At 38.8% G+C, this 21,102-nt stretch overlaps 1 protein-coding gene across 4 annotated transcripts in view; it reads right to left on the bottom strand.

Moving 5' to 3' along the window:
• SBF2 (SET binding factor 2) overlaps window positions 1–21,102 on the bottom strand; it is a 518,200-nt gene that overhangs the window by 462,829 nt on the left and 34,269 nt on the right. Inside the window, exon 1 of one of the 4 annotated variants that reach the window (XM_064288440.1) lies at window positions 5,056–5,390. The exons of the other annotated variants lie outside the window; for them this stretch is intronic. The gene's annotated coding sequence lies outside the window, so the exon portion shown is untranslated. Of the gene's footprint in view, window positions 1–5,055; window positions 5,391–21,102 lie in introns of those variants that run through there. 4 annotated transcript variants of the gene reach the window in all.

Raw genomic sequence — 21,102 nt, 5'->3', positions numbered from 1 at the left:
ACAATTAAAAAAAAAAGAAAGAATAATATTTCAGATACTCAAAGAAAGCAGGAACACAAACAGAAACCTGTACACCAGCGTTCACTGCAGCAAAAGGTGGAAACAAGTAAAATGTCTATCAACAGATAAATGGATAAGCAAAATGTGGAATATACATACAACAGAATATTACTCAGTCAAACAGAAATGAAGTCTTGATACATGCTACAACATGGGTGAACCCTGAAAACATTATGCTGAGTGAAATAAGTCAGTCACAAAAAGACAAATATATGAGACCACTATCATAAAGAAACAAGAAAAGGTTTACACACAGGAAAGAAAAAAAAATTCTTTGATGGTTACCAGAGATGGGAGGGGGAGAGTGGAAAAATGACCAAATGGATAAACCTGTTTCCATCGAGTGGATTTCGACTCATAGTGACCCTACAGGACAGAGTAGAACTGTCCCATAGAGTTTCCAAGGAGTGCCTGGTGGATTCAAACTGCTGATCTTTTGGTTAGCAGCCATACCTCCTAACCACTACACCACCAGGGTTTCTGAATAGACAGGAGACACATGTTAATAATGATGAAGGAAAAGGCAATACACAATATGTGGGAAGTCAGTAAAACATGACCGAGGGCAGAACACTGAGGGGAATGAAAGGACAAAGAGCAACGATGATTAACTACTACAGCATAGACAATCCTGCAACAATAATATTAACAAACAGTAATTTATGAATGGATACCTTGGCAGGTAGAAATGCCAAGAGGTATGGGAGGATGTTAGGGAACATACCCACCTGCAGATATAGGTTCGGTGGTGGCTATTTCTACATACCTAACTCTAAGTGCTGCTTATATATTAATACAGACAATAGAGCACACAAGGGCAACTTCTTAGACATAACAACTCACAGGACCAAAATTCTGAGGCTCAAAGGTGAAGGACCTTAGACTCAGGGAACATCTACATCAATTGGCACAACATAGTTCATAAAGACAATGTTCTATATCCTACTTCGGTGAGTAGCATCTGGGGTCTTAAAGGCTTGCAAATGGCTATGTAAGATACAACTATTGGTCTCTTCCAGTCTGGAGCAAAGGAGAGTGAAAAAAAACCAAAGACTCAAGGGAGCAGATCAGTCCAAAGGACTAATGGACCGCATGAACCACAGCCTACAGGACCCCGAGACCACAAGAAATAGATAGTGCCTGGCTACCACTACCGACCACTCATACTGGGATCACAAAGAAGAGTCCTGGACAGGGTCACAGAAAAACGTAGAACAAAAAACCAAATTCACAAAAAATATCAGACTTACTGTTCTGACAAAGACTGGAGGAACCCCCAAGACTAAGACACCCTCCTGAGCTGGAACTGAAGCCATTCCTGGAGACCACCTTTCAGCCAAACCATAGACAGGGCCATAAAATAAACAATAACACCCGAGAGGAACGTGCTCCTTAGAACAATCAATTACATGAGATCAAAAGGGCAACAACTGCCCAAAAGCAAAGATGAGAAGGCAGGAAGGGGTAGAAAATCAGGAAGAAATGGGAAACTTAGGATGGAAATGGGGAGAGTGCTGACACATTGTGGGGAATGAAACCAATGTCACAGAACACTTTATGTACAAACTTTAAATGGGAACCTAATCTGCTCTTGAACTTTCACCTAATCCACAGTAAAAAACAAAAAGTCAAATATTGTATGATCCCACTTACATAAAATAGGCAAATGTATGGAGACCAAAGTCTATTAGTGGTTACCAGAGGTGGGACAGAGGAGGTAAGTGGAAATCACTGCTTAAGGAGGCATTGAGTTTCTGTTAACGGTGGTAGAATAACTTGGAAAAAGGATAGCGGTAAGAATGGTTATGCAACATGATGAACGCAATCAATGTCACAAATAGTGCATGTAAAAACTGTTGAATTGGCCAATGGGGGAAAATATAGAACAAAACTCAAATTTTTAAAAAGTCTAGATTCACTGACCAGTTCAGACTAGACGACCTCTCAAAACTATTGTCTGAACTTAACTTTGAACTTAAACTACTCCCAGAGGTCACCTTTCAGCTAAATAACAGATTGGCTCATAAAATAAAGAATATCATCCATGAGTACTGTGCTACTTTTAAAAATCACCTATATGAGACCAAACAATCAACATTTACTCTGAAGCAAAGATGAGAAGGTAATGGGGGCGTGGGTGGCAGGGAAACTAGATTAATGGAAACAGAACAACCAGAATGGAAATGAGAATGTTGACACATCACGAAAAATATAATCAATGTCAATGAACAATCTGTACAGAAATTGTTCAATGGGAATCTAATTTGCTGTGTAAACTTCCACCAAAAATATTGTTTTTTAAAAACTGTTGAACTGGCAAATGTTTGGTTATACATATTTTTACCACAATTAAAAAATAAAAAGGCCATGTCCATGCCTCTAAAAAGAATATGAAGGTTAAAGCATACCCAGGGTGTTTCCTTTTCAATAATGGAAGCCTTGAAATTCAGACTTTAAAAAAAAAGTAATACAAAATTTATTTAGTGACATGGATGTATATTAGTTAAGATTAAATTGGGCTGTAACTGTAAACCTCAAGCAACCATAGCTAATAATTTAAATTATTTCTCCTCCATATAAATTAAGAAATCCAGGGCAGGTATGCAAGATCCAAAATTACCTTTTCATTCTATAATTTTCAACACACAGCTTTCACTTCCTGGTCCAAGATGGCTGCTCAGGTTCCAGCTATTGCATCCACCTTCCAACCAGCAGAAAAGAGGGCAATGAAAGTTGTGTCTCTTCCTTTTAAAAAGACGTCATAGAAGTCACAAGTGACCTTATACTTGTCATGTTATTTAATACTCAAATACATCACACCAACTAGTTGCATGAAAATTGGGACATGTCTTTATTTCAGGTAGCCATCTACCCAGCTATAAACCAAAGGTAGAAATAGATACTGCAGGAGAAGTAGCAGTTCCTGCTACAGGAAGCAAATACCAAAAGAATCAGTTTTAAAAGTTGCCAGAGTTTACCTATGGGGAAGAGAAAAACGGTAGGAGAGATGAGAGAGGAGTGGTAAGGAATATTGTTTTTTTATAAGAAACTTTATAGAACTATTTGACTTTTTAAAACTTGTACATACATAATTTGACAAAAATAAAATCTTAGGAAAAAGACAATGATGGGAGAAAAGGAGTGGAAATAAAGTCACAACTTTTCTTTCTGAAAGTCTGTCTTTTTCTTTTGGGAATGATGGTGCAAGAACTGTAAAAGATCAGAAGTAAATCCTATCCGCACATTAGTACGTGGTCTTTAAGGCAGTGATCTTGACTGCTTAGAATTTTTTTTTTTTTAACTTCTTTTTGTTCCTGGCTCTGTGAGGAAAAACAATTTTATGGTAAAGAATCTCTGAATCACACAATCTTTTAATACTTAAGTGAAAAAAAAAGTACTAATCTACAAATACAAAAAGCCCAATGAGTACTTCAGAGAAGTCTGCAATAGTTTTTGCTAAAAGGAGGACTTTCTCTTATAAGGGTAAGAATCACCATTGACCTAAGATATTACTGCATTAATTCAGTCTGTCAGTGATTTAAGAGAATTCACAGATCAAGATGCTCCAGCAGAAAAAAGAGATTTGGTCTTTTGTCCCCCTTATCAAGTTGACTCTAGATAAAAAGCCTAGGTAAGCACTAGCTGAAAAATCTACCTGTTTATCAAGTTCTTCAGAGGAAATAATTATAAATATTTCGATGGCACTGGGTTTTTTTGTTTGTTTGTTTTTATTTGAAATACAAATAAAGGAGAAAAACAGGAACACATGGCAGTAAAATTAGATAAGTTAATGTATTACCCTGCAGGCATTCCTTTCTCATAAACAGGGTAAGGCTGAATACTATTAGACTTTCCTAGTTTAGGGGCAACAATATTTTAATGTTTACTTAGATTGACCACATATTTCCTCTCTCATTTTTTAGATTTATTGTCATCTCTAACCATTTCTAAATGCTTATGAACAATGATGATCAATTTCGATAAGAGCCTCCCTTTTAGACAAAAAACAGTTGGACTAATTCAAAGTATAGAAACAAAACCATGGTCTAAGAACTTAAGAGGGTTATCTGAAATCATGCATAGCTCATGGGTGACAGAGCCATAAACTCTGGTCTCCTCAGCCCAATACTGTACTCTACCATATTATGAGGCAACTAACTATGTCAAAGGAAACCCTGGTGGCGTAGTGGTTAAGTGCAACGGCTGCTAACCAAAAGGTCAGCAGTTCGAATCCGCCAGGCACTCCTTGGAAACTCTATGGGGCAGTTCTACTCTGTCCTCTAGGGTCACTATGAGTCGGAATCGACTCGACGGCAATGGGTTTTAACTATGTCAAAACAAGAAAGTGGCAGGATTTCAATCAAGTTCTCTGATCGATAATACCAGAAGCAAACTACCTGATCCTCCCACCTGTCTTAAGCCCCCTTCACATCAAGTAAGTGAAATACTGTGCTTTACTTAAAGGATATGGGTAAAAGCATCATGCAAAATGGGCTTTTTTTGGCTTCCTAAACTACATGCAGGTTCATTCAAGTCACTTCACAATGAGAGTTTCGTGTAAGAACATGTGGAAAGTGTGAAAGCACAAGAAAAGTCTCCACAATCAGGCTTGACTGAGAACTAAAACACTCCTGAGGATAAAATAAAGTTGGGATCCCATTAGGAGCTATAGTTGATCATTGTCATAATAATTCAGTTTCCTGACTCTGCTTCTACTATAACTCTGGTTATGCCTATTCTTCCTCTCCACTACGACTGCTCTCTCTACTATGTGGTTTCTACTCTCCTGCAGCTTCTGCTTACTGCCTTGTCTAGCTATCTCATGTTCAAATTTCCTGAGGAAAAGGATGAGACTGAGTCAATTTGTCATTTTTTACTACAGAATTAATTAACACAGTTCTTGGGCCAGGCCAATTTATAAGCCACCAGCCTACCTATACATCACTAATACCAAGCCCTAGCCCAGTTAATTACGGCAGTGTGGAAAGGACTCACCTCTCAGGTGTTACTGTTTATTTTATGCGCTTGTCTATTGTTTGGCTGGAAGGTGGTCTCCGGGAATGGCTTCAGCTCCAGGTCAGAAGGCTATCTTGAGGCCATAGTCTTGGGGGTTCCTCCAGTCTTTGTCAGAACAGTAAGTCTGGTCTTTTTTGTGAATTTGATTTTTTGTTCTACATTTTTCTCCCACTCCGTCCGGAACCACCTGTTGTGTTCCCAGTCAGAGCAGTCAGTAGTGGCATATAGGCACCATCTAGTTCTTCTGGTCTTGGATGCTGTGGTTCATGTGGTCCATTAGTCCTTTGGAATAATTGCTCCCTTGAGTCTTTGGTTTCTTTCACCCTCCTTTGCTCCAGACTGGAAGAGACCAATAGTTGTACCTTATATAGCCACTCGCAAGCTTTGAAGACCCCAAATGCTACTCATCAAAGTAGGATGTAGAGCATTCTTTATGAACTATGCCGTGCCAGTTGACATAAAAGTCCCCCAAGTCTATGGTCCTCTGCCTTCAAACTTAGGAACTTCATTCTGCAAGGTGTTTGGTTATGTCTAAGAGGCTTCCCTGACTCCGCCACTTGTGTGCCCCATTGTCTATATTAATATATGAGGAGCACCTGCAGTCATGTATTTAGAAATATCCATCAACCAACCCTGTATCTGCTGGTGGGTCTGCTCCCTTACACCCTCCCTCACCTCTTGGCATATCTATCTACCTGTGTATCCATTCATAAATTACTACTTGTTAAAACTATTGTTGCAGAATTGACTATTCTATAGTAGTTACCATAGTTGCCCTTTATTGCTGCATTTCTCTCAGTATCCTCTCTTGCCTTGGTCATGTTATGCTGACATCTCCCATATTATGTATTGCCTTTCCTTCTGCCAACATTAACACATGTCATTCCATCTTCTTTTGATGCTTCCTGCATCATTCAATTTTTTGCCCATAGAATCCTTCAATATTGCAACTCAAGGCTTGAATTTTTTCTTCAGTTTTTTCAACTTGAGAAATGCCAAATGTGCTCCTCCCTTTTGGTTTTCTAATGCCAAATCTTTGCACATTTCACTACAATACTTACTTTGCCTTCTAAGAGCCATTCTCTGAAATCTTCTGTTCACTTTACCTACTCTATGTTCAAAAGCAAGTTTCAGAGTCTCTTCCGGCATTCACGACAAATGGAGAAAATGCTGAAGTTGTCAAGGATTTCATTTTACTTGGATCCACAATCAACACACATGGAAGTTGCAGTCAAGAAATAAAACAATGTATTGCATTGGACAAATCTGCTTCAAAAGACCTCTTTAAAGTGCTAAAAAGCAAAGATGTCACCTTGAAAACTAAGGTGCACCTGATCCAAGCTATGGTATCCTCAATTGCCTCATATGAATGCAAAAGGTTGACAATGAATAAGGAAGACGGAAGAAGAACTGATGCATTTGAGTTGTGGTGTTGGTGAAGAATATTGAATATTCCATAGACTGCCAGAAGAATGAACATATCTGTCTTGGAAGAAGTACAGCCAGAATGCTCCCTAGAAGGAAGCATGGTGAGACCTCGCCTCATGTACTCTGGACACATTACCAGGAGGAACCAGTCCCTGGAGAAGGACATCACATCTGGTAAAAGAGAGGGTCAGCGAAAAAGAGGAAGACCCTCAACAAGATGGACTGACACAGTGGCTGCAACAATGGGCTCAAACATAGCAACGATTGTGAGTATGGCGCAGATCTGGGCAACATTTCATTCTGTTGTATACAGGGTCGCTATGAGTCAGAACCAATTCGACAGCACCTACCAACAACACATAATGTAATAACGTCCTATTACAGAAGAATAATTGCCCTGACACCCAAATATTTTCTAGTAGAAACACAGGTAATTTTACAGGTCACCATTCATTATTTACTATGTTAGATACTGGGCTAAGTACTTGATAGGGAGTATCACAGAGAAGCAAACTGAGGCCCAGAAAGCTTAGGTTCTTCTCTAAGGTGACATCCAATAAATCTGATGCCAAAGCCCATGTTTTTAACCATCCTCTTATACTGTCAGTGACTGCCAGGTAGAATCACTAATAGCATTTTATAACGTTAATGAATTGTACCCTCCAAAAAGAAAATATTAAACTGTTAACGAAATGCTTCCCAAAACACTGTTGAACAAGACTACATGCAAGGAGAGTTCTGTGATGAATTAAGTACGGGAAACGTTATATTAAAAAGAGATAATCAAACTTCCATATTGCAGGACTTCTCAGAATTTTTGTATGTCAGTCCACACTGTGAATCTCCAAGAAGTAAATACATTAAGCAGTGTCCCATATATAATTAGCCAAAGTTACAAGTTTCACAGGCCATTTTCTGGAACTAATGTTTTGTGGAATGCACCTTAAAAAATGCTTATGTAGATACGGGACAATACGAGTTAGGTTTTTACTTAGAAAAAAAGGGGTAAATATTAAGGTAACCACAAAGAGGTATAATAACTCCATAACTCAAAATAAAAACCAACAGAAACGTAACGACTCAGCAAACATAAAGTCAAATACTATGAAAATGAGGATCACACAGTTTACAAAGAAAAACGTCTCAGCACAAAAAAGTAAGTGGAAAAATGAAACTGTCAACAACACACATAAAAAGGCATCAAAATGACAACACTAAACACTTATCTATAATTACACTGAATGCAAATGGACTAAATGCATGAATAAAGAGACAGAGAGTCTCACACTGGATAAAGAAACACGATGGGTCTAGATGCTGCCTACAGGAGACACACCTTAGACTTAGAGACACAAACAACCTCAAACTCAAAGGATGGAAAAAAATATATCAAGCAAACAATAAGCAAAAAAGAAGAGGAGTAGCAATATTAATTTCTGACAAAATAGACTTTAAACTTAAATCCACCACAAAGGATAAAGAAGGACACTACATAATGATAAAAGGGACAATTGACCAGGAAGATATAACCATATTAAATATTTACGCACCCAGTGACAGGGCTGCAAGATACAGAAATCAAATTTTAACAGAACTGAAAAGTGAGATAGACACCTCCACAATTATAGTAGGAGACTTCAACACACCACTTTCGGAGAAGGACAGGACATCCAGTACGAAGCTCAATAGAGACACGGAAGACCTAATTACAACAATCAACCAATTTGACCTCATTGACTTATACAGAACTCTCCACTCAACTGCTGCAAAGTGTGTTTTTTTTTCTAGCGCACATAGAACATTCTCTAGAATAGACCACGTATTAGGTCATAAAACAAACCTTTGCAGAATCCAAAACATCGAAATATTACAAAGCATCTTCTCAGACCACAAGGCAATAAAACTAGAAATCAATAACAGAAAAACTGGGAAAAGAAATCAAATACTTGGAAACTGAACAATACCCTCCTGAAAAAAGACTGGGTTAGAGAAGACATCAAGGAGGGAATAAGGAAATTCATAGAATGCAACGAGAATGAAAATACTTCCTATCAAAACCTCTGGGACACAGCAAAAGCAGTGCTCAGAGGCCAATTTATATCGATAAATGCACACATACAAAAAGAAGAAAGAGCCAAAATCAGAGAACTGTCCCTACAACTTGAACAAATAGAAAGTGAGCAACAAAAGAATCCATCAGGCACCAGAAGAAAACAAATAATAAAAATTAGAGCTTAACTAAATGAATTAGAAAACAGAAAAACAATTGAAAGAATTAACAAAGCCAAAAGCTGATTCTTTGAAAAAATTAACAAAATTGATAAACCATTGGCTAGACTGACTACAGAAATACAGGAAACAAATAACCCGAATAAGAAACGAGAAGGACCGCATCACAACAGACCCAACTGAAATTAAAAGAATCATATCAGATTATTACAATAAATTGTACTCTAACAAATTTGAAAACCTAGAAGAAATGGATGAATTCCTGGAAAAACACTACCTACCTAAACTAACACAATCAGAAGTAGAAAAACTAAATAGACCCATAACAAAAAAAGAGATTGAAACGGTAATCAAAAAACTCCCAACAAAAAAAAAGCCCTGGCCCGGACGGCTTCACTGCAGAGTTCTACCAAACTTTCAGAGAAGAGTTAACACCACTACTACTAAAGGTATTTCAGAGCATACAAAATGACAGAATACTACCCAACTCATTCTATGAAGCCACCATATCCCTGATACCAAAACCAGGTAAAGACATTACAAAAAAAGAAAATTACAGACCTATATCCCTCATGAACATAGATGCAAAAACCCTCAACAAAATTCTAGCCAATAGAATTCAACAATATATCAAAAAAATAATTCACCACGACCAAGTGGGATTTATACCAGGTATGCAAGGCTGGTTTAATATTAGAAAAACCATTAATGTAATCCACCACATAAATGAAACAAAAGACAAAAACCACATGATCTTATCAATTGATGCAGAAAAGGCATTTGACAAAGTCCAACACCCATTCATGATAAAAACTCTCAACAAAATAGGAAGTGAAGGAAAATTCCTCAACATAATAAAGGGCATCTATGCAAAGCCAACAGCCAACATCACTCTAAATGGAGAGAACCTGAAAGCATTTCCCTTGAGAAAGGGAACCAGACAAGGATGCCTTTTATCACCGCTCTTATTCAACATTGTGCTAGAAGTCCTAGCCAGAGCAATTAGGCTAGACAAAGAAATAAAGGGCATCCGGATTGGCAAGGAGGAAGTAAAATTATCTCTATTTGCAGATGACATGATCTTATACACAGAAAACCCTAAGGAATCCTCCAGAAAACTACTGAAACTAATAGAAGAGTTTGGCAGAGTCTCAGGATATAAGATAAACATACAAAAATCACTTGGATTCCTCTATATCAACAAAGAGAACATCGAAGAGAAAATAACCAAATCAATATCATTCACAGTAGCCCCCAAGAAGATGAAATACTTAGGAATAAATCTTACCAAGGATGTAAAAGACCTATACAAAGAAAACTACAAAGCTCCACTACAAGAAATTAAAAAGGACATACTTAAGTGGAAAAACATACCTTGCTCGTGGATAGGAAGACTTAACATAGTAAAAATGTCTATTCTACCAAAAGCCATCTATACATACAATGCTCTTCCGATCCAAATTCCAACGTCATTTTTTAAGGTGATAGAGAAACAAATCACCAACTTCATATGGCAGGGAAAGAAGCCTCGGATAAGCAAAGCATTACTGAAAAAGAAGAAGAAAGTGGGAGGCCTCACTCTACCTGATTTCAGAACCTATTATACAGCCACAGTAGTCAAAACAGCCTGGTATTGGTACAACAGGCACATAGACCAATGGAACAGAATTGAGAACCCAGATATAAATCCATCCACATATGAGCAGCTGATATTTGACAAAGGCCCAGTGTCAGTTAATTGGGGAAAAGATAGTCTTTTTAACAAATGGTGCTGGCATAACTGGATATCCATTTGCAAAAAAATGAAACAGGACCCATACCTCACACCATGCACAAAAACTAACTTCAAGTGGATCTAAGACCTAAACATAAAGACTAAAACGATAAAGATCATGGAAGAAAAAATAGGGACAACCTTAGGAGCCCTAATACAAGGCATAAACAGAATACAAAACATTACCCAAAATGATGAAGAGAAACCAGATAACTGGGAGCTCCTAAAAATCAAACACCTATGCTCATCTAAAGACTTCACCAAAAGAGTAAAAAGACCACCTACAGACTGGGAAAGAATTTTCAGCTATGACATCTCCGACCAGCTCCTGATCTCTAAAATCTACATGATTCTGTCAAAACTCAACCACAAAAAGACAAACAACCCAATCAAGAAGTGGGCAAGGATATGAACACACACTTCACTAAAGAAGATATTCAGAGAGATAACAGATACATGAGAAAATGCTCTCGATCATTAGCCATTAGAGAAATGCAAATTAAAACCACGATGAGATTCCATCTCACTCCAACAAGGCTGGCATTAATCCTAAAAACACAAAATAATAAATGTTGGAGAGGCTGTGGAGAGATTGGAACTCTTATACACTGCTGGTGGGAATGTAAAATGGTACAACCACTTTGGAAATCTATCTGGCGTTATCTTAAACAGTTAGAAATAGAACTACCATACAACCCAGAAATCCCACTCCTCAGAATATACCCTAGAGAAATAAGAGCCCTCACACAAACAGATATATGCACACCCATGTTTACTGCAGCTCTGTTTACAATAGCAAAAAGCTGGAAGCAACCAAGGTGTCCATCAATGGAGGAATGGTTAAATAAATTGTGGTATATTCACACAATGGAATACTATGCATCGCTAAAGAACAGTGACGAATCTGTGAAACATTTCATAACATGGAGGAACCTGGAAGGCATTATGCTGAGTGAAATTAGTCAGAGGCAAAAGGACAAATATTGTATAAGACCACTATTATAAGATCTTGAGAAACAGTATAAACTGAGAAGAACACATACTTTTGTGGTTACGAGGCGGGGAGGGAGGGAGGGTGGGAGAGGGTTTTTTACTGATTAATTAGTAGATAAGAACTGCTTTAAGTAAAGGGAAGGACAATACTCAATACATGGAAGGTCAGCTCCACTAGACTGGACCAAAAGCAAAGAAGTTTCCGGGATAAAATGAATGCTTCAAAGGTCAGCGGAGCAAGGGCGGGGGTTTGGGGACCATGGTTTAAGGGGACTTCTAAGTCAATTGGCAAAATAATTCTATTATGAAAACACTCTGCGTCCCACTTTGAAATGTGGCGTCTGGGGTCTTAAATGCTAACAAGCAGCCATCTAAGATGCATCAATTGGTCTCAACCCACCTGGAGCAAAGGAGAATGAAGAACACCAAGGTCACACGACAACTAAGAGCCCAAGAGACAGAAAGGGCCACATGAACCAGAGACCTACATCATCCTGAGACCAGAAGAACTAGTTGGTGCCCGGCCACAACCAATGACTGCCCTGACAGGGAGCACAACAGAGAATCCCTCAGGGAGCAGGAGATCAGTGGGATGTAGACCCCAAATTCTCACAGAAAGACCATACTTAATGGTCTGACTGAGACTAGAGGAATCCCGGCGGTCATGGTCCCCAAACCTTCCGTTGGCACAGGACAGGAACCATTCCCGAAGACAACTCATCAGACATGAAAGGGACTGGACAGTGGGTAGGAGGGAGATGCTGATGAAGAGTGAGCTAATTATATCAGGTGGACACTTGAGACTGTGTTGGCATCTCCTTTCTGGAGGGGGGATGGGAGGATAGAGAGAGTTGGAAGCTGGCAAAATTGTCACGAGAGGAGAGACTGGAAGGGCTGACTCATTAGGGGGAGAGCAAGTGGGAGTACAGAGTAAGGTGTATATAAACTGATACGTGACAGTCTGACTTGATTTGTAAACGTTCACTTGAAGCTCAATAAAAAAAAAAAAAAAGGAAAAAAATGCTTATGTAGTAAAATATTTCACATGACCACCTTTTTCTTTGGTAATTTGACTTAAACTAAGTCATCCAGCGGCTCCATGGGAGAAAGACCTGGGGATCTGCTTCTGTAAAGATTACAGCATAGAAAATCCTATCAGGCAGTTCTACTGTGTCACATGGGCTCGCTATAAGTCATAATCGAGTTGATGGCAACTAACGACAACAGGACAATCTTCCAAAATCTGACGACCCATAGCCCACTTCTAGGTGAAAATGCCATGGCCATGTTAAGGGCCAGTGGCCATGTTTTGGGTCATGTGACTTCACTCTTGTTCAGAGATGAATAGACAGGATAGACACCAAAGGACAACCCATTCACTAATGTGATCTGCCTCTGAAAGATTAGCTGGGGCAGTAAGATTTATCTCAAAAAATGGGAAACAAAAAATAAAGCAGAAGGGCCAGGAGAACCACATAGTGGCAAGAATGCAAACGAAATCATAAAGGAATAGGAAACTAGTAGTGAACAAAGGAACTGGCCAAGAGAAAAAAGAGATTTGGGGGAGAGAGGAGACATACAAAAATAAGCAAGAGAAAGACTATGTGTCTGCATTTAGGACTAGTTCTAAAAAAAACTGTAAATTGAGCCCTTTAAATTGCTATGAGATCCCTGTTGTGCCCTTATAGTAAATCTCGTTTGATTGAGCTAGCTTGAGTAGCTCTTTTCCTTGCAACAACTCTGTTTAAATTTAAACTATAAAAGTTTAATTCATTTCACTGAAACAGTATAGGTCAGTTGTTAAGATTATAGATTCTACAGTTGGAACGTCTGGGATTGAATCCCAGATCCACTACTTACAAAATGTAAAACTTTGGGCAAGTTACCTAACCTGTCATGGATTGAATTATGTCCCCCCAAAAACGTGTCTATCAACTTGGTTAGGCCATGATTCCCAGTATTGTGTGGTTGTCCTCCATTTTTGTGATTGTACTTTTATGTTAAAGAGGATTAAGGTGGGATTGTACCACCTTAATCAGGTCACATCCCTGATCCAATGTAAAAGGAGTTTGCCTGTTGTGTGGTCTGTACTACCTTTTATCTTACAGGAGATAAAAGGAAAGGGAAGCAAGCAGAGAGTTGGAAACCTCATACCACCAAGAAAGCAGCGCTAGGAGCAGAAGCATCATTTGGACCTGAGGTTCCTGCGCTGAGATGCTCCCAGATCAAGGGAAGGCTGATGACAAGGACCTTCCTCCAGAGTCAACAGAGAGACAAAGCCTTCCCCTGGAGCTGGCATCCTGAATTCGGACTTCTAGCCTACTGGACTGTGAAAAAATAAATCTCTTTGTTAAAGTCATCCACTTATGGTATTTCTGTTATGGCAGCACTAGATGACTAAGACATTATCTAAAGCCTCCAATTCCCATCCATAATCTGGAAATAAAAAGGGTTATCCCAACTCAGTAAGACTGTAAGAATTAAATGAGATGTTTATAAAGTGCTCAGCGCAGTGCTTTGTACACTGTTGTAATTAACTATGACTCCGACTCATGGCAACTCCATGTAAAACAGAGCAAAACACTGCCCAGTCCTGCATCATTCATACAACTGCCAGCAAGTTCAAGTCCATGTTGTAGCCACTGTGCCAATCTACTCCACCAAAAGTCTCTCTCACCCTCCTTGGCCCTCTACTTCACCAAACATGATGTCCTACTCTTGCGATTGATCCCTCCGAATGACCCGTCCGAAGCAAACAAGTCAACAATGGTCTGTTGTGATCCATAAGGTTTCCATTAGCTAATTTCTGGAAACAGATCATTAGGCTTTTCTTTTGGAAACAGATCACCAGACCTTTCTTCATAGTCTGCCTTAGTCTGGAAGCTCTGCTGAAACCAGTCCATTATGGATGACTCTTTTAGTATCTGAAATGCAGTTGGCATAGCTTCTGATATCACAGCAACAAGCAAGCCGTAACAGCACAACTAACTGACAGGTGGTGGGCTTTGTGGAAAGAAAGCACTGAATAAATGCTAATTAACACTCTTATTAATTCACGCACAGTTTTTCTCTACCTCAACATGAAAACCTTGTCTTTGGAACATAACAAAGAAAGAAGAAAAAAATCCTTATTTCTGTATATAAAAACCTGGTAAATATTGTTTGAAAAAAATTTACTAGTATACTGTAGCCACAACACCTTAGCTCTAGGGAATCTCTCACCCTTTGTACTTTTTGTAGAATAATAACAAATACTTTGAAAATATTTTTTATTTTAATGAAATAATTTTTCCACAACAGGGTGAAAAATGTTACATCAATGCCAGATACACCCTATCTAAAGCATCAACATTTTTAAAGATCCCAAAAACATAACAATTTTTAAAGACAACAAAATAAACCTATTTTATAAAATAACAATTTCTTTTTTTTCTAAGATTATTATACCTGGACTGAATATACAGACCTGCTGTAATAACATGAAATACAAAAGGAACAAATACACAGCAATTTCTATTGATGTCTTTCAATAACAATCTCGAATCCAAAGATAAGGCATCTTATTGCCATTTGCTAACTGAGTTTTCAGGCCTACTAATGTATGAATCATTTTAAATTCACCCCATATATTCAAATAGTTGTAGTCCCTTGGTGGTACAAATGGTTAGGTGCTCAACTGTTAGTCCAACGGTTGGTGGTTCGAACCCACCCAGAGGCACCTCAGAAGGCAGGCCTGGAGATCTGCTTCCCAAAGGTAACAACCTTAAAATTCCTATGGAGCAGTTCTATCTGCACGCATGGGGTTGTCATGAGTCATAACCAAGTTGACAGCAACTAACGACAACAACGTTCAAATAGTCATTTGGTATAATTCATTATTTTAAATTTCCCTTATTTTAAAAATCATTTATCTATATCATTCTCCTCTGATTCAAATAATTTGGGTTCTCCTGCTTAACAGCAAAGAAATTAGTTAGATCAACCTCAGAAATTATATCAAAATTTTAAAAACCCACAATGTTTTGTTTTGAATTAGTTTGCCCCTCCACGATGTATTGTTAATAAAATAAAAAATCAATATTATTTTCATTTCAAGAAGATTAACTAGTATTCATCTTTAACAAGTAATTGAATCTGTGTCCACTAAGGGCGCAATTCACTATAAGAAAAATACTTTTGCACTACTATATATGAAGTGGAAGTCTGGTAGCGTAGTGGTTAAGAGCCACAGCTGCTAGCCAAAAGGTCGGCAGTTTGAATCCACTAGGCGCTCCTTGGAAACCCTATGGGGCAGTTCTACTCTGTCCTACAGGGTCGCTATGAGTTGGGAATTGACTCGACGGCAACGGGTATATATGAAGTAACAAAAAGTAATAATTTAGGCACATTTATGCAGTAGTCTTACAATGTGGCCATAACGATAGCATTATATAAAGTCTGTACTATTACATTATTTAAAGGTGATGTGAACGTTTAATGTATCATTCTGTAAAATATTTTATGAAATCTATACAGAGCTAAAAGATATATTTAAATAGACCTGAGAAAAAGCATCTTCGTCATTTCAATCTTTCTTAAAAAAAATAATATTCAACAGCTAAGATACACAGAGGGCCTACACTAAAGCTTTTAAAAAGAGAAATTATATTAAAACTTTTCAGGGCCTAAAAGGTTTTTTTCCTGAAAGAAACTTTCAAATTAACAGGAATATTGCCTTCAAAGGTCTACAAAATATCTGACTGACAAAACAAACATTAAACATGTAGCCTAATTTTTTAGCAACCAACCAGACATGTTCACATGGATTATCCATTGTTACCAACCTTATCATGTTTTCACAAAAAGCATCCCATTCTAGACTTGAATAAGTAAAGGGACATAACACACACAAGCCTTAACATTGTACTCTACATTCCCAATGAGTTGACTTACTTTCTGTCCTCTGAACTTTTTTTTTTTAAAAAGGGCTGCTGTCAAGTCAATTCTGATACATGGCAACCCCATATGTGTCAGAACAGGACTGTGTTCCATAGGGTTCCTCAATGGCTGTTTTTTGGAAGTAGATTGCCAGGCCTCTCTTCCAAAGCACCTCTGTGTGAACTCGAGCCTTCAACCTTTCTGTTAGCAGCCAACCACATTAACTTTTTGTATCACCTTGATCCATTTTTCTTTTCCCATTTGTGTCCAGTTCTACTTCTGGGATAGCTGAGTAAGCTATTGGATCTGATCTTCTCACAGATAACAGCTATAAATGCTGCATAAAATCTTAAAAAGTTAACAACATAAGCCTACTGGAGAATGAACATAAGCATGCAGATTCTGGAGGGGAATCAACACTTACAAGAAGGGACCGGCACAGGATGAGTGGTGTGTTTACAGCTACGTTAGCCTGAGAAGTGGCTAACGTAGGCACTTGTAGAACTAAAAGACCACAGAAAACCCAGTCTTTCTGCCCAAAAGACAGACTTCAGAACGACTACAATTCCTGTAAAGTAAAAGGGAAATCCCGAAAAGGAGAGACCCAAAAAGAGGAGCCACAAATTCTCCAAATAAATTCTACCCAAAATCTCTGACTAACTCCTGAACGACGAATATACAGGGCAGACTCAAAGCTGTTCAGGTACACAGAAAAGACATAAACTGAAAAATGAGCTGCGGCCCAAGAACATATTTGTAATTTGAATCCAATCAAGTTATAAGGCCACTAAAATAAAAATATCAATATTCATCAGACAAATAGAATTCACAGTCTCTACAACATTTTTTTTTTTTTACAACATAACATCCAAAATGTGCAGAATACAATTCAAAAATTACTTGGTGTGATGGTTAAGGTTGTGTGTCAACTTGGCTAGGCCAGCATTTGCAGTGATGTTGTGATCACTTCTATGATGAGATTTGATATGATCTTATCACCTCCATGATGGAATCTGCTGTGAGTAGCCAATCAGCTGAAAGGGAGTTCCTTTGGGTATGTGGCCTCTACTGTATATAAGTGGGTATTCTGGCAAGGCTCATGGCCTTTGCTCATTCTGGATCCTGCAGCTGACTCCTGTTCATCTGACCTCCAGTTCTTGGGACTTGAGCTAGCAGCTTACCTGCCACCTTGCCTGCCAATCTCGGGATGTGTCAATCTCCGCAGCCTGTGAGCAGGAGCCCTACTCTCCAACCCGCAGATCTTGGGTTCGCCAGTCCCTGCAGCTACATGAAATCAGGAGAAGCCTCTATCCTGCCCCACGGACTTTGGACATTCCAGCCTCTACAACCACGTGAGCCATTTCCTTGATATAAATCACTCTCTGTGTGTGTGTGTGTGTGTGTGTGTGTGTGTGCGCGTGCGTGCACTTTACTGATTTTGCTTCTCTAGAGAACCCGGCCTAAGACACATGGCATACAAAGAACGAAGAAAATGTGACCCAATCTCATGAGAAAAGAAAATTAACTTTCAGAGATGACATAAATGTTGAAATTAGCAGAAAATGACTTTAAATCAGCTATTACCACTAAGATCAGCGACATATAGGAAAACATGCTCACCATAAATGAAATATAAGAAATATCATCAGAGAAGTAAAAACTGTGCAAAAGAACCAAATGGAAATTTTAGAACTGAAAAATATAACATCTAAAACAAAAAATCCATTGTATGGGCTTAGAAGAATGGAGATGACAGAGCAAGAAACAAACCAATGAGCTTGCTTCTTGGATAGAAAGTATCCTCAAAAAAGATGAAAGAAAAAGATTAAAGGGGAAAAAAATGAATGGAGCCTCAGGGATCTGTGGTACAATATCAAAAGGTCTTGCAAATGTTTAATTGGAGAGGAAAGAAAATGTGGCGGAAAAAGTATTTCAAGATATATAATGGTCCAACCTAAACCAAATCCACTGCCATCAAGTCAATTACGACTCATAGCAACATTATGGGGTTTCCAAGGCTGTAAATCTTTATAGAAGGAGACTGCCACACCTTTCTCCTGCAGTGCAGCTGGTGGGTTCAAACTGCCAACCTTCTGGTTAGCAGCTGATCACTTTAACCACTGCGCCACCAGGACTCCTTATATAATGGTCAGACATCTGCTTTTGCACAAAATCAAGTAATAGGGATCAGGTTTACCCATCCACCAGAAACTAACAACTCAGAGAACAAAGAAGAAATGGAAAAAAATAAGAGAAACAACAGTTTTCAGACACTGGTCAACAGGCAGCAGAAGACACTGAGCCCTGTGAAACAAAGGAAGTGAGCCCAGGACTGCTGCCTGAAGAAAGCTGAACTGCAACAGCAGAGCTGGGAGCCTAGGGAGTCTAAAGCAGTGGGGTTCACAACACAAGGTACTAGAGAAGAAAGTGCTGTAGGGACAAAGAGCTAACTCGAGAGATCCAGGCACTTCAGATGAGTACCAGTAAGCACACATGTGTAAGGAAAAACCTCAGGCTAGAGAAAGAACCACTCAACAGGAGGAGTGAAAACAATCCTCAGGATTCCCAAATAGCCAGAGTGGAACACCTTGTAATCCACATGCCATCAGGTAGAATACTCAGCAGTAGGGTGAAACCAGCCTCTAATAACAGTGTTGTGGTCTTGCCTGTTGTTGTTGGCTGCTCGCGAGACGGCCTCTGACTCGGTAGCCCCAGGCACAACAGGGTTGGACGACTGTGATCCACAGGGTTCTCACTGGCTGATTTTCAGAAGTAGATCTCCAGGACTTTCTTCCTAGTCCTTCTTAGTCTGGAAGCTCTGCTGAAACCTATTCAGCATCACAGCAACGTGCAGGCCTCCACTGACAGATGGGAGGTGGCTGCGCTTCAGGAGCACTGGCCAGGAATCAAACCCAGGTCTCCCACATGGTAGGAAAGAATTCTACCACTGAATCACCACTGATCCCATCTGGTCTCACCTAACAAGTCTTAAAAATAAGCCACAAAAGGACAAAGTATTTACAAATAGCTGTTTCCCGGAACGAATTTCAAGAATATTTCTAGGACAAACTCAACTATAAATGCATGAGCAGCAGAAGAAAAATTAGATTACTGCAACCTCTTAAAAATTAAACACGTATGCTCATCAAAAGACTTCATTGCAAAAGTAAAAGACAACCTACAGACTGAGAAAAAATATTTGGGGTGTCTAATCTCTAAAATGTACAGAAAACTTCAACAACTCAACAAACAGACAAACATCCCAATTAGAAAAATGGGCAATGACCATGATCAGACGCTTCATCAAAGACAACATTCAAGCAGCCAATAAAACATGAAAAGATGCTCACGATCATTAGCCATTAAAAACCCACTGCCGTCGAGTTGATTCCAACTCATAGTGAGACCCTACATGACAGAGCAGAATTGCCAGATTAGCCATTAAAACCAAAAAAAAAAAAAAAAAAACCCGTTGCCATCAAGTTGATTCCAACTCATAGTGACCCTACAGATGCAAATCAAAACTACAATAAGATACCATCTCACCCTTGCTAAAACGGCACTGATAAAAAAACAGCAAACACTGGCCAGGAGGTAGCAAGATTGGAACACTAATCCACTGCTGGTAGGATTATAAAATGGTACAACCACTACTGAAAATGGTATGGTACTTCCTAAAAAACTAGAAACAAAACTATCTTATGATCCAGCAATCCCACTCCTAGGTATAGACCATAGGGATCTAATAGAAGAGACAGGGACAGACATATGCACACCCATGTTCACTGCAGCACTATTCGCAATAGCAAAAAAAATGGGACAACCTAAGCACCCAAAATGTGGATGGAATACTACGCAACCATAAAGAATGATGAGTTCTTGAAACATATAACATGGACGAATCTGGAGGACATTATGCTGAGTGAAATAAGCCAATCACAAAAGGACTAATATTGCACAATCTCATTTTTATAAAAACATAATATGTACACATACAGAAAACAAGGTTCACTTGTGGTTACCAAGGATGGGAGGGAGAGGGAGAAGGAGGCGGAATCATTCTCTAGGTAATAGACACTTATTATTTTTGGTGATGGGAAAAGGAACGCTGAATATGGGTAAAGTGTGTACAGCCTGACCAAGATAAATAATGTCACTAAGAAGTACACAAGAATAAGAGATGTTTTGTTAAATGCTATAACATACACAATTTTATGACAACAACCAAAAAACATATGTATGGTTACATATGTAAGTATGTATTCATACATGTATATAGGTAGGTATATGTGTATATATGTGTGTGCATATACGTGTTATGTGTGAACATGCATATATATTCATATACATAATAAAGCACATAAGGGACACAGTCACGGATACTTCTTAGATATAACCAAACACAGAAGCGGTTTACTGGGTTTGAAGGCTTAGCACCATAGTCTCATGAGATAACTGAGTCAACTGGCATAATTTAGTTCATAAAGTCTATGTCCTACATCCTAATTTGATAGGCAGCATCTGGGGTCTTAAAAGCTTGCGAGCGTCCATCTAAGGTACAACTATTGGTCTCTATTCATGCAGCAAGAGAGAAAAAAGGAAATCAAAGACTCAGAGAAGAAATTAGTCTACACGGCCAACAGCCTACATGAAACATGGCCTCATCTACCCTGAGATCAGAAGAA

The sequence above is a fragment of the Loxodonta africana genome, chromosome 7 (assembly GCF_030014295.1).
Source record: "Loxodonta africana isolate mLoxAfr1 chromosome 7, mLoxAfr1.hap2, whole genome shotgun sequence".
NCBI classification, from domain to species: Eukaryota; Metazoa; Chordata; class Mammalia; order Proboscidea; family Elephantidae; genus Loxodonta; species Loxodonta africana.
The sequence above is the reverse complement of the archived record's forward strand: the minus strand, read 5'-3'. Positions and strand labels throughout refer to the sequence as shown.